Genomic DNA, 18,712 nt, shown 5'->3' with positions numbered 1-18,712 from the left:
GACACATAAGCCTCAAATAGCAATGTTTGCATAGGACTTATCCCTTAAAAACAAGATAGACACATCTTTGTTTTTAAGAAATTTACCCTTTTGAAGAGAGAGGGAGATAATAAAACAATCTTATCTTACATAAGATAATTTCAGAAAGTTCTAAGGAAATACTTAAAGTAATGTGATGAAGAACCCATGGTAAATATAATGAAAAAAGATCCCATCTATAACAACTACAAAATTGCTACCTTTTAATTCAACTAAAAAAAAGGTATACAAGTGCTTTGTGAAGATAATCAAAACTTAATAAAATAGTAGCTAGAGAACTGTCAAAGGCTGTGAAATAGGAAAGTAGTGTCTCTTTTGGTGACGAGGAAACCAAGATTTAGTAAATGTTAATATTAGACATTTTGGAGGGATAAAGCAGTGGTTGCTTTTTCCACTGTCAGTCTGTTTATTCCATTCCCTTGGGTTCGACTTTGGGATAGTCTCCCAAATCTTGCATTGGCATTTCTCAGTTGACAGAGGTCCAGTGGGTTGTCACTACTTATTGATTGTCACGGGCACTTTTTCGCTGGGTACCTTTATGTTGAATAACTGTCTTTGGAGTTATTCAAGTAGTCTTAAAAGGAGAAGAATACATAAAATGTAAATAAAAGGACAGAGGAATGCCATGTTTACTGGTGGGAGAATTTGATATTATATAAAGTCTTTTAAAACAATTTTATAAAATAACCTAATTTCTGTGAAATTCTTATAGAACTTCATGGAACACAATCAGCTAATGTGCAAACTGATGTAGAAAAGTAAAGGGCCATTGGTTGCCAATGCATTAATGCTTATTATAAAGTAGCCAAGCCATTATGTTATAATTAGACTATATGTTTTTATACAGAATAGGCAAACATTACAGTGAAAAACAACACAGAGACCAGAAATTGATTGACATGTGTATATAATTGTCCTAAATTGACAAGGAATAGTGAAAGTCTGAACTGTACAATAGGTGATATTTAGAATGTTTGCTATTTATATGGGGAAGTACATATCCCATAAACAAAAGTTATAGTATATTCAGGAGTGAAATATACAAGAAGGTCTTTTTCACGTTAAACATTTTGTGTCTTAAATTTGGCCTCATAATTTGTTTTAAAATGAAACTTTTGTGCATATGGTGACAAAAATCATAACAAAGCCCAAAGAACAAAGTCAAATTAGAAACAAACTTATTTTCAATTTTGTGCATTTAACAATTTTTAAAAATAGAAGCAGGCATGAGTAGGCATATTTGGTGCAATATTTCTACTTCCTTAGCTGATTCTTTAAGAAAGTATGAGATTATCAGTATTCATTTTAACAGTTTTGTTTCACTTACAGATATGTCTAAGTAGTACACAAATATAGTGGTGCTTAAAAATGACACAACTCTATTGGACTGAAAGGCTGGAAAACTAAAGTTTTATTAAAGAAGAAGAAGATTCTGATATGAGCAATGTTGAAAAGTCAATATTGAAAGCAACTGCATAAACAATAACCAATATTTATTGAGCACTGACCATGTACTAAGACAATTGTCATTTAAAACAATTATATTAAGTTGAAGATATTTTTGTAAACAAAAGTTCAGGTAAAAAAAAATGTTGATTTTGAGACTGACTGGTGAAACGTGATTCCATTAATAGAAATTAGAAACTAAAGTAGAGGAGAAACTGAAGCTCATGAACTGATCGTGAGACTGGAGTAGGGTATGTAGAATTTGAGACACTTGGGAATATGATTTTGTGACTTGGAAGAGAGTTCTGTGCTAACGCAATAGATTTAAAGAGCATATGCTTATGAAAGATACTTACTTAGATCAAAAAACTACTTGAGATCACCAAGGAATTGCAATTATAGGAAGAAAATTGAGAATAGAATCTTGGAAGAGATCCAACTTCAAGTATAAAAGTGTACAGTTCTATAAAACGTATAAGGTAGGAAAGAAAGTAGACAGTCATGCCACATAACATAATAAAATAAAGCCTTTCAAAGATCAATCAGGAATTATTGTATTTGCCCATTGGTGGTTGGTCATTCATTAATGGAAAACAACGATAGCATCAGTCTCTGAAAACGAATGTATTACTTAACATTAAAAAATATATTTTGAGTTTTGGGAGAGTTACTTTTGTATATTCTCTTTTGTTTTTCCTTGGGTGTTTTTGCTCATAGTAAAGCATCGTTAGTCTGATCTTATACCAGATATACTAATCCTTATCCTTAGTTTTCTGTTTTTAATGTTGGGGACACATAAGCCTCAAATAGCAATGTTTGCATAGGACTTATTGTTAGAACAATTAATTTTCTCAGCACTAAAACTTTGACTTTAAAGTGACCTCTGAAAGATTTAGTTTTCAACTCAGTGATTAGTTTTATATTACATTAATATTATATTTGGTGTTCCAAAATGCTTCTCTTTCTTTATAGTGATATTCTAAGGTATGATTGTCCTTAAAACTTTTAGATGTGTGGTATTCTTCATATTTAATATACTCCTTTTTTTCAAAAAATTGTAGTCATTTAATTTTCTTGTATGGAATTACTTTTGTCCATGAAGCCAAAGATTTGGTCTTTTTTACTTGAATTTAATGTTCCACATTTTTTTATGCATATATGGATGCTTAGTGCTCCCATCAATTTCTTTGTATTTTGGGTTTATAGTTTTTGTTACATTAATTCTGTTTAATATAGAAAAAATATTCAGACTAGCTCTTATCACAGATTTGTGAGTGGCAAGAGTAAATAAATTATTTAAAATATGAGCCCTATTAGGTTATGTTGATTTTTTTCAATTCTCAAATCTTTCTCTAGAGGACTTGCTACTCTTTGAGGGTAACAGTAGGATGTGGGAGAGTTGATAGATACATGCACTTGAGTTCGCAGATAAGTACCCTTAGCTTCGTCCATGTCAATACAGTGGCTCTGTGTGGGCGTCTTTCTCCACAAAGAAGATCACCCATCACCACCTTTTCTTGAAGCAAAAAGAAATCTTAAAGGTTGTGAATGTGGAGATATTATATACTTTTAACAGTCACTTTATTCCAGCATAAGAAGGGTCAGCTCGCATTACATTATTGCCTAGAGCTCTATGGTTCACATAGATGATATTGATGCATATGGAGCAGTGGGCCAGGTCTCCACTGCAGCATCCTGGCTCCATGTTGCTTGCCCTTAATTAGTAGGCCGTGGATGTTAACCGCTCCTATTAACCACTCACAAATCTGTGATAGAGCTATTAACACAATTCTGAAATCTAATTCTATTTAGAATGTTTCATACATGATTTGCATGTTGAAACATTTTATTCTTGATTAAAAGATCAAAAATAAAATATTTTTTACATTATAATTTAGCCTTTTCATAAGGACTTTTATTATACTGGATTTTTTTATACTATATGCCATTACTAAATTATACTTTTTATGGAGGGGGTAAATGAAATATAATAAAATGTGTTTCCAGTTATTGACTGTCTTCTACATCCTGCTTATACCTTTTAATATGCTAGATATGTTAATTAAAAGGTAGATTGGTTAATTAAAAGAAAGATAAATAAGTGAAGCTATTTAATTCCAGAGCATTCTGTGGGCCTGAATCCAAGGAGTAAATATGTATTCATTATATACCATTTTACTGTAAATTTACTGTACCGTGCACTAAAGGACAAAATCTTCTTCCCTTATAATTATCAAGGAAAAAGCCAGGCTCGGTGGCTCAGCCTGTAATCCCGCGCCTTTGGGAGGCTGAGGTGAGTGGATTGCCTGAGCCCACGGGTTCGAGACCTGCCTGGGCAATTAGACCTCATCTCTACAATAAATCAAAAAATCAGCCGGGCGTGGTAGCGCGTGCCTGTAATTCCGGCTACTCGGAAGGCTGGGGCAGAAGGATCGCTGGAGCCCAGCAGGTCGAGGCTGTGGTGGCCGGGAGCGGCCACTGCACTCCAGTCTGGGCAACCGAGTGAGACTTCAACTCAAAAAAATAAAAAATAAAAAAAATAATAATAATTATCCAGGAAAAAAACCTTTAGTTAATATTAAGCAAAATATTTGATCACCTATTTTATACTTAAATATACATACTTCTTTGATCAGTTTCAACTTTCTTTGATTTTCTTTATGAAATAGAAACTCTGCGTGATGTTGGTCAAAGGCTACAAAGTTTCAGTTATGCAACATCAATAAGTTCTGGAGATCTAATACAGCACATGGTGATAATAACTAAAATAATACATGCTTGAAAGTGACTGAAAGGATACATCTTATATCTTCTCAGCACACACAGGCATACAAAGTAGCTATGTAGAGTTATAGATATGTTAATTAAAAGAAAGAAAGTCTGGTGAAAGATTTTAATTATATTATTATGACAATTATTTAAGAACCAGAAACAACAACACATGCAATCCGTGTGTTTACTACGCTTCAGTCTGACAAAATGGGCCTTTTTGCTGTTAAAAGTAGAGTGGAGGAAAACTTCTAATGTCTTAAGTATCTCCTGAAAATGAAGCACTATCAATTCAATAAAAAATACTAGGATAAAATTAAATCTGTTTTATGCTATCCAACCCACCTACCTGACTCAAGAGAACCACCACTCATTTTAAAGCAGATGCCACAACTCATCCGAAGGGTACCAATTTACAGTGCCAGAGAATTACGGAGCTTTGTCATCCATCCATGCCCGCAGTATGGCGAATTTTCCCTGGTGGAGTTCACTACTGTTATTACACTTTTGTTCTTCCTGATCATGATGTCTTAATCTAGTTAGAAGTTTTCTCATTAGTAGAGTGGTAAAGGTAAACCCTCCTTCCCAGTATTGCAATAAATAGTCAACATGAGTACCTAACGGTTTCTAGCTCAATGTAGATGTTCAGAAATTGGTAACTGTTATTATCATTTCCGCTTAAAGACTGTTAGAGTAAATGCATTCTTCTGATTGCAATATAGGAATGCAAGTGAATTATCATATTCTTTTACATATATATTTTATGATAATAATTCTTTAAAATATCTTCAGAAAAATTAATATTTTAAATGAATGAATATGAAGAATCCTTAGATTGTGTTAAATTAAACATTGGAGAGCCTTTTTTTAAGACACTTTATTAAATACTTTTATAGAATTGCATTGAAAGTATGTCAAATATAACTTTTTTTATAAAAAAACATGCTCTACCTACTTTGTGTGTGTGTATGTGTGTGTGTGCATGTGTGTGTGTATGTGTGCTCGCATCTGTGCATACGTAGTTTCTCAAATGCCACCAGTGCTTCTGATCCTGAAGTGAAACAGTCATTTGTTTTACTTTATAATGGAATAGTTATTTTTGGAGAAAGTGTTCTTAACCTTGACTTTATAGATAAAAGCATTCATAGAATGCCTTCTGGGGACTGTGTGAGTATTCTGAAATTGCAAGCTATTGTGTGAAAACTATGAAAACATATATTTAGATGTATAATTTTCTGGTTCGAGCATCCATACCTTTCATTAGCGTCTCTGAACTTTCTAAAGTCATTGGTTTAAAGAGATCAAAAATAGCTTTTTTTAAAAAACAGTTGGTTCAGAAGTTTAACATACTTGAGGAATTTTGAAGACTAGTTTTACAATTGGAGCAATTATAAGGAAACAGGATTATAGACATTATTTAGCAATTCACATTAAGGCTTGTTTTTGTCTCAAAAACTTCCCTCATCATTATATTCTTCTGTCTCAGTCATCCTACTGACATGTTCTTTATCAAAATGGTGCTCCCATATCATACCACCATACTACATTAGTTAAAATCAGTTCTAAGTATTATTTTTTTACCTCATATCTGTCAACGATTAGGGTATCTAAAACAATTTCTGGTCTTGAGATTATGGTAAGAAAGGAAATTATGTAGATAAAATCTCAAACTTGTTATTGATCAGTATGTATGTATTTCCCAAGCCAAGAAAAAAGGATTTTATTAAAACAAACACTTGACTTTTGATGTTTGAAAGGAAAAAATAATTTCTTCCTTGAATATGATGCTTTTTTTGATACATTTTTGAAGTTGTTGGGTTTTATTTTAGAGATCTCAAAGATCATGGTGTCGTAATTCCAAACATGAATTTAATATAACTCTATCTCTTAGAAACAGATTTTAAGGCATGGCAGTTGTTTGCTGTTATCTTTTCATATAATGTAGGGCAGCAATCCCCAACCTTTTGGAACCCGGTATCAGTTTTGTGGAATACAATTTTTCCATGGACTGTGGTGGAAAAAAGGATGGTTTGGGAATGATTCGAGCACCTCACCTTTATTGTGCACTTTATTTCTATTATTATTATATTGTAATATATAATAAAATAATTATACAATTCACCATAATGCAAAATAAGTGGGATCCCTGAACTTGTTTTTCTGCAACCAGATGGTCCCATCTAGGTGTGACAGGAGACAGTGACACCCAAAGTGTGTTGCTTAGACATTCTACTCCATGATCTCATTTTGCTTGCTATCACTTCAGAAAACCTTGCTTCCCAAAGATGGGATGTTAGAAATGGAAGCAGACTTTTCAGTGCTTTTGTGGCAATCTCAGGATATTCTGCCTTGACTTTATTCTGGAACGTATGGAGATTTGAAGTTGTCTTAACATACTTTTAAAGCCACCATCATTTGCAATCTCAAGCAGTTGATAGTCTTCTAGCATGGACAAAGTCGATTCACCTGAAATGGGTCATAGATCCATTCTTTTCCAGTTTAGGGGTCTTTTGTAGTTGAGAAGTAATGCTGCAACTCTTTTGAAAGCTGAGATAGGTGATCATGCACCAGCTGAGAGGAAGAAGGCCCTGGCTCAGTCGCTTTCAAAATCTCTGCTAATGTTTGGAACATGCAGAAAGCTTGGTCTCCATGTGAAAGCAGTTTTGAAGGTTTCATGGTTTTGTTAGATTGCTGGTCACCACATATTATACAAAGTGAGCTTGGAGAATGGGAATCACCTGTTGCAATGAACCTGTAATTTAAGTAGTACTCTTGATATTTTCTTTGAAATACAGTTATCTTTTTGTTGGCAGTCTTAGAGTTTTCAGCTGTCATATCATTGGGTCTTTCTCCCTTTTCAAAGAAGCTCTCCAGTGACATTTGTGTTTTACTCATTTTGGCTAGGGTTAGCTTGTGGGTTTACCAAAACCGTGACTGAGACAAATGCACAGTGCAGGAAAGAGATGCAGACGGGCATGGTAAATAAAATAATGGGTGGACCACTCTCATACTAAAATAAGTGTCAGATTCTAACTTAAAACCTGCCACCAGATGCCACTGTACAATTGAAGCACATCAACTCACTTGCTACTCACTGATAGGGTTTTGATATGAGTCTGGAAGCAATTGATTTATGGTGGTTTCTGTGTGGTCAAACCTCACTGCTGATGTTAATCTGTATTTGCAGCTGTTCCCTAGCACTAGTATCACTGACTCAGCTCCACCTCAGATCATCAGATATTAGATTATCATAAGGAGCATGCAGTCTAGACTCCTCCCATGTGCTGTTCACAATAGGGTTTGCGCTTTTCTGAGAATCTACTGCCACTGCTGATCTGAGAGAAGGTAGAGCTCAGGCAATAATGTGAGCGATGATGAAGAGGTTATAAGTACAGATGAAGCTTTGCATACCTACCCACTGCTCACCCCTGCTGTGTGGCCCAGTTCCTTACAGACCATGGACTGGTACCAGTTTGTGGCCTGGGGTTTGGGGTCCCCTGCCTAGGGACTGTCAGTCAAATCTTAAACCAGGGATCTTCAGGAAGCAATGATAGTCCAGAAATCAGCCCATATGCCAACCTTTATATCTATCAAGTTTTCTTTAAATATGTTTGCAGGTGAAATATGGTCTTCTTTCTTAGGCAGTTTAGTTAGTTAAAAAATATTTTGTGAGTGCCTATTATGTGTGAGACTTTGCAATGCTTTAAGGAATACAATAATGAAATAACAACAAGAAACAAGAAACAGTGAAAGAGAAACTTGGGAAAAAGTGCATGATTTTGTTAATTAAATTACACACAGATAATTTAAAAACTTACAAATCTGATAAGTAAATGAATATATATTTATATATGAATGTCTATGTCTGTCTATCTATCTATCTATCTATCTATCTATCTATCTATCTATCTATCTATCTGTGAGACTTCCATTCATTGCAAGGGATGTGAAATTTTTACTTTCAGTGTAGTTTTTTTTCATATTTTTTAACACTAATCATTAAACACATTTTAAATGATCTCTTGTTTTCTCTAAACTAATGTGGAATCTATCAGTTTTTTTTTGTTTTTGTTTTTGTTTTTGAGTTGGAGTCTCACTTGGTCGCCCAGACTGGAGTGCAGTGGCCGCTCCCGGCCACCGCAACCTCGCCTGCTGGGCTCCAGCGATCCTTCCTCTTCAGCCTTCCGAGTAGCCGGAATTACAGGCACGCGCTAACCATGCCCGACTGATTTTTTGATTTATTGTAGAGATGAGGTCTCGCTGCCCAGGTGGGTCTCGAACCCGCGGGCTCAGGCAATCCACTCACCTCAGCAAGAGTATCAAATTCTGGAACTATGTTTATAAATATAAGTAGAATTAATATCAACTCTATTAACCCAGGCAGTGGAATAAGGCCAGAATCTAGCAAATCAGTAATAATTGATAAAATCTTATCTCCTGCTACATTGGTAGTATCAGAAACACTTCGCCGATAACTTATTAAAAAGCAGTTAAACAGTTATTAGGATCATATTAGTTACTAAAATTATTAGAATTGTTATTGTTTACCTATCTTGAGAAAAAGTACTATAAGTGTAGTGAATATTATCACGTTTATAACAAAGAAAAAGTTATACTCAGTGGACTAAGTTGAATAAGGAGGCACGTAGAAAGATATATACTTATGAATTATTCTCACAGATGTTCAGTTGAAAGAATTCCTGGAGCAGCATAATATAGTGGAAAGAGAGTAGTATTTAAAAGATTTGGATTGAAGGTTAATGTTATCATTTATCATTAGAATAACTGTATGTTCATGTTTTGGGGGGACAGTCAGTTTACGTCTGCTTTGTTGACACAATGAATAGTACTATCCTCTTTCATTCTTAAAATTGTGTTGATTTAGACAATAAATTAAGTGGTTCCCTCTTATTTATTGTGACAAGTAACTCTGTTTTCATGGGAATAAATTTTGTATGTTATAATTAGATTATAAGATTGTTGTAATAGCTGAAAAATATATATATACAAGAAAGATTCTTGTAAAATCTGAAAATTATTATAAGAACCATAAAGAGATATATGAATATTTGTGTATTCATTTGGGCAAAGTCTTTAAGGTGATTATATAAAAGAAAAAAAGTCTTATTTTAATCATATCATTCTTGAACAACTTGGTATTACTCTTTTTGATTAGTTGTGTATTGCCCATTCTCTCAAAGTTGTGTTGTGTTGAAATCAACTCACAGACCATGACTACAAAGAAATGTTGAAGCCTCAACTTGTGATAAGGATAAAGGATGTATTTCATTTAATGAAAAATTCAATGCATTTACTAAACTGAATGAGGAAATGGGGTCAAGTATCTTCAAGAGGTACTTGCATGTCCTGCTTTTGTTAGCTTTTGAAAATGATAATAATTTTATTATTGCTTTGTCATTATCAGCAATGAATGTTAATGCTTTTCCCTACTAATTTGATCTTAAGTGTGCAACTCTCAAACAGTGCACTTTCATGTGACTGTGTTCCTGAATTCCATTTTATTTCAGATGACCCATTCAATCTCTATAAAATGATTGCACTTTAGCTTTTTAAATTTCTTCCTGGAAAGTTGTGAAAGGACTTGTATTAATTTGAAACAAATGAAAACAAAACCAATTTTTAACATTAGCAGATAACTTCTAGGTCCCTTTACCAATAGGAAGAAGAAACTAATTCTGCCTAAATCTGAGAAGGTATACTGGCCACCAGGAGGACTACAGAAATTTGACATACAGGAGTCAGCTCATCATATAGAACTTTAAAAAGTATAAATTCTCAGACAAGATGTTAAGGGACAGTAATTGCTATTCTACAGGGCTATTGAAAGCATTCAATTAATACTGCATATGAAAACATCGGGCTAGTAACCTGTGTCTTTGAGTAGGTACTCAGTAGGTACTAGTTGAATGAATGAGCTGGGAAGATCTGGGAAGAATGAAGAGTCAAGGGGATGAATCCCCCCAAATAATGCTCTTTCTTTTATTTTTTTCTATGCCAGCCAAGACCCTCCCCTTAAAAATTAGTACAAATGACCATAAATAAAAGTTCATTTGACTGACTCAGATTACAAGTTTATGTGTCTTTTCAATCATTCAAATTTTTATTACTTCCAAAATCTAAAATTGAACATTCTGAACCACCTAGATTAGGATTTGAGGTCACCAAAAGACTCAATTTTACTATCTCCATCTACTGGCAGGGAGGAACTATACCCAAGCATCTGGACTGGCATAGAAAAGAGGAGAAAGAACATTTAAAAGGTAAGCAGAACATATATTTTTATTTACTCTGAATTTTTAAACTTTTCTTATCATACACTCTATCATATGCTCATGCAAATTAATTAAGGTTGATAGAATGAACCATCTTAAAGCAGGATAATTTTTTTTAGGTGGTATGTAGTACTCTTATCTGATGTTTCACCATGAACATGTGTGGACTTGAAAGCCTTTCTCTCATTGGGGAAACTTTTCTGTCCTTCCACCTCTAAATTTCTGTCTAGTCATTTCAATGCTCCTGTGCTGTCCTCATATTCCTGATAATCTTTAAATTGCAGTGTGCTTACTGAAATGTCTATATTCTCATTTCTGTGTATTCTCTGACATGTCAAAGATAATTTTACCTGGCAAATATATTTTGACTGCTGTGATTTAGAGAGAGTAGAAGTATGTTTTTCAAGATGTAATTTTTATTCTGGTGTTTGTTAGATGTTTTTAATCCTTCATTTATAAGTAGTTTGAATAAAAATTTCTTGTTAATTTATGAATAAAAATTGTAATGCATATTTATATCAATTGTTTTTCAATTTTGCTTCTCCATCAGAAATCTTGAAATTGTATTGGCTTACTTTTAATGAGAGTATAACATTGCAATCAAACTTTGCAGTATGATAACTGCTATGAAATAAATACTTTGATGGTTTGTGTGGTGTCAGTAATAGAACTGTGTAAATTTAAATTATGTATTTTTATTAAGTATTGTTGTTAAGTCTTATATTATGCACATCTTTCTTTAAAAAGCCCCACCTCAACTTAAGATCAGGAGTAACAGCTATTTACCAAGATAATTAGTATTATTACAATTGCTGCAGTTAAATTAAGCATAATTTATACTTTTTTCCCAGTTAGTTTTCTCCTGTCCTTTCTCATCCCAAGTATTTTTCCACATCTTTGTTTTATTTCTTTGCACAATGTTGCATTTCTTTCAGAAGAGGAATAGATGAATTTATAAGGAGCATGGGTGGAGAGTTTTCAGCTTCAATATTAGATTTCATGGGCAAGAGTTTTCAAGGAAATGCTGTTCAGACAGGTCTGTTCACTGGCTGGGAGGTCATGAATGCAGCCGGTCTGTTTGCTAGCTAGGAGTATACAAATATAAGCAGTGCAAATGTTATAAAGAGGGATTCTCAAACCTTTTTGTGGCATCTGACAGTGTCCAATCTGGTAAACTTATGCTCAGAGACTGCCCTGAGATCAGAAAATAAGGAAGGAGGTTTTGAATAATGTTGAAAGAACTAGTGGTAAGAGTGTTAGAATGATCTCATTTTACAAATGGAACTTCTAGTGAACTTCATGAAGTCAATCCAATTCCTGCTTTGATTAGAGATATGTGTCTTCTTGAATCTCTCTCATCCTCTGTTTCAACTCCTCTTTTTAGTCTTCTTGTACCTTGATATTTGGATTGATTTTAAAGCTGTCATAATAAAGCAAGTTGTTCCTGAAGAATGGTTATATTCAAGCCAATTAATTCTAGACTATAAGATACTGAAAATCTTAATGTTTATGCTTATTCACTCTTTTATTTTAGACCATATAGAAGATAAAAGTAATGTAAGCTGATGGAATAATAACACAATTGGGTATTCTCCTTAGTATTAAAAATATTTTTACTTTACCAAATAAAATTTAAGCAACCTATGTTCCCACAAAACTACACAAATTTTATTAGTAATCCATAGTTTTTCTTTCCTTAAAACAACCCTAATGTTCTTATTTTTTTAATGTGTCTGCATTGCTTTAAGACTGACAAGATTTGTTAATGGTAGAGTATGAGGAGGGGATGTAATGTTTTCCATCAGGGCAGAATGGTCGGAATATTCATGAGTATATTTTATTTAAACTCAGCCTATGAGGGGCAGTCATGTTCCAAGAAAATTGTTCTTTATTTGCCCACACATAGTCATGTTGAATTAATAATGAATCCAAAGATCTTCCTACAAATGTAACTTATAAGTCTTAAAATTGCTTATGGAAACTCCAGCATTTTCTCACTTATTGATATTGTTTAATAACATAAAAAACATAAGATTGGAGGACATAGTTTATATAGAAGTGAAAATTCATTATTGTTTGTGCCTTTGGTTCATAAGGAAGTCATAGGCTCATTATATACACATTGTATGTAGTCACCTGTGAACAGAAAACAACTAAATATAACAAGAGACAGTAAAATCTCATTTTTAGCATTAATGCACTAGACAGAATATATTAAGACTAAAATAAATCTATTTATATTTTGTTTATTAGAGTTCACTTATTTTGCCTAATTTAGAGCTTAAACTAAGAGAATTTTAAGCATCTTTTAAATAATCATTAAAGGTATAAATGGATGGGCTTATTTGAATTTTTTCTACAAAAGAATAAGTTAATATTTATTACCTTTTCATTCTTATTTTCATTTATAAATTTTCAACATCTTTCTGTCAAAATGTCAGTGACATTGTTGGCTTACAAAATGGTGGGTAGCTACCGTTCATATTTAAAATTGCTGGTAAATTCTAGTCTGAATGTTGTAAATGATGTGTTCAAGGCACATAGAAAATTCATAGATGCTGAGTCTCGAAAATAGATGAGGTTCTTTGTTGAAAATATTCCTTTTAAACTTGTCTGTTTGTTTAAAGGGTATATAATGTGCATTTGTGCATAATCAAGCTAGCCAGTTTTTGCCATCACAATATTGTTAGGTGTAAATGTATTTTGTTACTTTAAATATTATACAACCCCTAATATTGTTATGTAAACTTTCTACATTCAGTAAATTTGTAATTCAATAGGAGAGTTGATTATATATTGAAAACCATCAGTAGTGAGTAATCATTAAGGTGAATGCTTATTGTAATATGAATTACTCTTAATTTTTCTCTCTTCTGCATCTGCCTCTTTGTGGTGTCTAAAGTAATGTACACTTTAACAGAATAAAAAATAATAGCATGGCCTAAACACGATTTACTATAGTGGAGAATGTAAGTGTATCTGTGTGTAATTATATTCATTACTAATTGATATGTAATAAAAGTTTTGAGGAGATTCTGTGTGTATATACTTGGCTACTTATCCTGAGCCATCATGGTTAATATTATTCCTAATTTATCTTCCATAATTGAACCTTTGTTTTAAAAAGTCAAATTTCATTGTATAAAACAAAAATATTTTTACCATTATCTTAAGGCTAATATACTATATAGTCAAGTCATTACCATTCCCATATCACATGTCTCAATACCAGAAGAATCTTGTAGATCTTCTTGCAGCTCTTTTTGATGCCAATTGGATATTTTCAAGGGCAAAATAGGTGACACTAATATTAATAATCACACCATGTAAATGCAAACACATATTCACTATGAATGATTTTTGTTGCAAGTATAAAAATTTCTAACTTGAATTGACTTAAATATTAAAAATGATGTATTTGTTCACATAAATGAGAAGCCTAGAGTTGGGGTCAGTTTATTATATAATTTAAGCTAGAATCTAGCTGCATTTTTTTATACTGTCATGTATCTGTCCACTTGTGTGTACCTTTGCATGAGACTTGTTTCCCTTATGATAGCTAAATGACGAGGGTAGTTCTAAATTCTACCGACACACACAAAATCGTCTCATCCCAACAGCTGAGAAAAAGCCATTCTATTTATTCTATTGGACCATTAGAGCAATCCACGCAGTGAGAAAAATGGACTTATAAAGATTTTCCAAGTCTACTTCTGGGAAGAATGAATCCAACTTTTATCCAGTGGCTACTTTGTAGTGGTGAAGGGGTTTCTCAGTATAGTAACTTTCCCTTATTGCGTATGGAAGATTTGCTATGCGCTTTCTGAAACAGGCTCCCATTTCTTACCATTGTTCGTAGATAGAGAAGGGGCTAACAGCCAGATTCTTGCCCTTTGCATTAGATTCATGAAAATTTCAAAACTTTTAAAAAGATAGCATCTGGTCAAAGAAATGGTAAAATTCTATAAAGTTTTCATTTTTTCCTCTCTTTTTAATCAAGCTGCAGAAGGTAATTGGAAATATAAAACCACTGCCTAAAAATAACTACTTCTTGCTTAATCAATTTGACCTTTGTGAAATCAAAATCCTTATACTTTTGACCAATTGTGTGTTTTATATCTTGCATGATGTCTCCTCTTTGATGATAAAAGAAAACTGAATGTTTGTTAATACATTTCTCTCATTCTTATAAAATTAAACAGATTATGATGGACAGTGTTTTTCTTTTACCCATAGGCAGATTTGCAATTATTTTATTTTAAACAAATGGCATCTTATATGAACTTTAAAACAAACTCTGATTTTAAACTTTAAAATAACCTGTGATTATCTCTAGTTTATAAAAATTATGCTCATATATCAAGTGACTTGCCTAAAATAACAGATTTTATTATCAATTTAATCATATTTTACAGTTTAGATGAAATAATTACTATAATTGTGGCATTCTCAAACTGTGGCAAAATTATAGAATGTACTTTATTTTTAAAATAGGTAGGCATACTAAGAAAATGGAAAATCTCAGTAATGAGTGCTGTAAGCCCTAACACTTTCAGCTGAAATATATATATAGGTTATAACACATGAACTTTGAGTAGGATAGCAATTATGAATTAAGAGACTTTAATGAAGGGATATAAATTATAAAAATATTATCATCCTTCTCATGTACAGTCTCTGGAAATTTTGGATTGTGAGTGGAAATGAAATAACATGTAAAATTGTTTTCTGACATACTGTTGGATATAATACCACTTTTTGTATATTATCTGTATGCATGGTGCCATAAGCACAGAGCTGTATACTGGTTGTGGACTTCAGCAAAAAACAGCTTACCTTCTAGGAATCATAGTTTGGTAGGGAAAAAAAAAGAAAAGTGAATTCATACATTGTGATTAAAATATGTGATTATAATGAAATGTCCAACAGGAATCAACAATTGCATTCTAAAGAGGTAACATGTAAGAGTGGTTTGTTTACTAGTAAACCTGGTCTAGGAATGTTATTAAATTACAATCCTAGCTGTCACAATAAGAGGCAGAGCTTTGTTTTGTTTCTGTGTTTCCAAGCATGTGGAACAGTGCCTAAAACATAATAGGTTCTCAATATAACTTTTGGCTATTCCTTCCTTTGGGGAATAAGATAATTAACTATCTTCTGGGATAAGTTCAAGTACCTCAATTGGCATATTTTAAATAATTATAGTAGTTTTTGTGGTTTATTTGGTACAGAAATTTCTTATATTTTCCTTGGTGGACGTTTATTCTTGTAATTTGGAAATAGTTTGAGGTAGACAACACTAACCTTGTTGATTATTTTATTTTGCTACTATTTTAAATATATGGGAAATGGTAGCTTGAACTGATGATAAAACAAAAACCTGAGACTGAATTTTCTGTCCGGCGCATTATCATACTTTTGTATTAAGGGTCAGCATTTAAAATATTAAGCATGCAAATAGAGTAGTTCTACATAGTTTGGAACAGATGAAGAGATATTTGTTTGCTCTATGGACCACAAGTATGTCTTCTCTCTACATAATCAAATAAGATTGGAATAAAATTACCTTGAATTTTCTAGACAAAATGATACCAGGTCATGAAGTCAGTGAAACTATATATATGTCTGTCATATGATTTTTAACTAACAGTTGATAAAAGTGAAATACGTTAATTGAGAGCTAATGAGAGTGAAAGCAACAGAAGCAGACAAAATAGCTATATCAATGAATTAGCTGCTGGGTGCAGATGGCTCAGCCTGTAATCCCAGCAATTTGGGCTACCGAGGTGAAAGGATTGCCTGAGCCCAGGGATTCAAGGCCAGTCTGGGCAACTTGGTGGGACCTTGTCTCTACAATAAGTCACAAAAACTAGCAAGGCATTGTGGTGTGCGTCTGTAGTTTCAGCTACTTGGAAGGCTGAGGTGGAAGAATCACCTGAACTCATCAGGTTGAGGCTGTGGTGACCGTGAGCGTGCCACTGCACTCCAGCCTGGACGACAAGGTTGAGACTCTAACTCAAACAAACAAACAAACAAACAACAAAAAAAAAAACTAGCTAGATTAGAATAAAGGTAGATTAACACAGGCAAAAGCAAAAACTGGACAGAGCAAAGCACGATTGAAATCTGTGAATATGTGTATTTATGAATTTATCAACTAAGGGTGGGAAACAGATGCAACCCACTCTTAGAGAAGTGCTTTTTTACATATTTTGAATAACATATACATTCCAAGTAACTTCATTGGAAATATCATAGGACATCTGTGAAGGCTGTCAGTTCTCTGGTGGCATGTTTCTATAGGCTTACCTATGTGAAACAAGAGAGCAAAATTCAAAACTCCCAAGACTAACCAAGATTGGAGACCTATTTATTTTTACCTAACTCTCATTTCTACTTTTTTTTTTTTTTTTTTTTGCTAAAGTCAACTTAAAACATTAGCATAGAGAAGAGCACAGGTGATTTATCTTTCTTTATAAGTTACATGTCATCCAGACACTTCCTTTTTCATATTATCTTTATTAATAATATAGCATTTTGAAGGATTTAAATTTGAATTGCTTTTTATGATTCTCTCACTGCTCTGTTTCATCCATGAGAAATATTTCTTTAAAGGGACCAGCAGTATGTAATACATAATAAACATTATGGAATTGCTGTGATTTAATGCTAAATTGATTAAATGCTTATTCTGTATAATTAAATTATATGTATACTTATATAGTCAATAATTTTACAGTATTTACATTATTTATCTTTATTCTTTTCTTTTGTTTTCTATATTGCTTCATTTTAGTTTTTAGTACTTCTCTACCTTAAGAGAATTTAAGCAGGGTAATGTGAAATTGTGTATTATTATAATGTTAAACATTTCATGCTTACAAATATTTTCATTCTTCATGCTAAACTTATTGTCTCAGATGTATAAGATTTATTCTTGTTTCAGCATATGTTAAAAGGACCATGTGGTAAATATTTTAGTGATTTGACTACATTTTCTTTGTTTCTTTAGTTCTTTGAGTGTCCTGAAGGATGGGCATAGGAAATAAATGTTCAACAAAATAGTCACAAATGTGTACTTGTCTCATCTCTAAAACACTAGCAAAACCATATATTTGCAAAAATTTCTGTTAAAACAACAGAGCTAGAAGTGCAGAGTCTTAATTTGGTAGAACTTAATGCGCCGTGCGTCTTTTTTTTTCTTCGTTTGATTATAGGCCTAGTTGCTTGACATTTACATACAACTTTGATAGCCATCTGCAAATCACATGTGTTTGATGGCAAACCTCATTGCATTTTGAGGTGAAGTTTTTGAGAGCAGCAATTTAACTTAAAAGAAAATTTACAATTCTTTTACCACAAATAAGGTCCCAATTTTCAGTCTTTAAATTACATTTAATTATAGTCCAATTGGATTGTGAACTATAAAAGAAAAAAGAGATGTAAACACAAGCTTGAGTATATGCATTTTAGTCATGAGCTTTTTTGACTGAAGGTATAAAAATAGATTTCAAATCTTTTAATAGCCATGTCGTTTTCTAGATTGTAAATGAAAAAGTAAGCACTGCTATATTTGTAAGGAGTGCTTTGAATATAAAGCATTTACTTTGAGAGAAAATATTATATTTTAACAAATCTGATTGGAAAAATAAATTCATTAAAAAATATTAGTTACCAAAATGAGAAAGACTTAATCTACACTGTTGCTATAAACACTTCTGAAATAGGTTACTGAGGGAAAATTTAGAGTATGGATAAAATCATTTTAAAAATAAATATTCAAAAAGTTTATGAATTTTATATCTATACTTAATGACCCTTATATTCTTAATAAAATTTGTCTATATGGGGACATTGATCTAAATCCTTCTGTATTTTTAGTGAATATACTGATGGCAAATTGTGCTTAGCAAAGGTAATGATTATTTCATATATGTTAACAGCCAACAGCAGTTTCAAATACTAGCATCCAGAAAGAGATAACATGTTTCTATATAGAGTGCTTACTTCTGAGGAAAATTTTGGCTCTGAGAAGAATGTCAGCATTAAATTTTGTAATTAAAATCATAAATTCAATATTTTACAAATATTTTGAATATTTCAGGACAAAACAAGTTGTTCTTTAACCTTAATAATATTCTAACAGCTATGTGACCCTTGACATT

At 32.6% G+C, this 18,712-nt stretch overlaps 1 protein-coding gene across 2 annotated transcripts in view; it reads left to right on the top strand.

Annotated features, from left to right (window-relative positions):
* Positions 1–18,712, top strand: part of PDGFC (platelet derived growth factor C) — a 221,871-nt gene that overhangs the window by 108,248 nt on the left and 94,911 nt on the right. Inside the window, exon 2 of one of the 2 annotated variants that reach the window (XM_008063272.1) lies at positions 10,475–10,535. The exons of the other annotated variant lie outside the window; for it this stretch is intronic. The gene's annotated coding sequence lies outside the window, so the exon portion shown is untranslated. The remainder of the gene's footprint in view (positions 1–10,474; positions 10,536–18,712) is intronic. 2 annotated transcript variants of the gene reach the window in all.

The sequence above is a fragment of the Carlito syrichta genome, unplaced genomic scaffold, assembly GCF_000164805.1.
Source record: "Carlito syrichta isolate Samal-C Ts95f unplaced genomic scaffold, Tarsius_syrichta-2.0.1 Scaffold306694, whole genome shotgun sequence".
Taxonomy (NCBI): Eukaryota; Metazoa; Chordata; class Mammalia; order Primates; family Tarsiidae; genus Carlito; species Carlito syrichta.
This window is presented reverse-complemented; position numbering and strand designations above follow the sequence as displayed.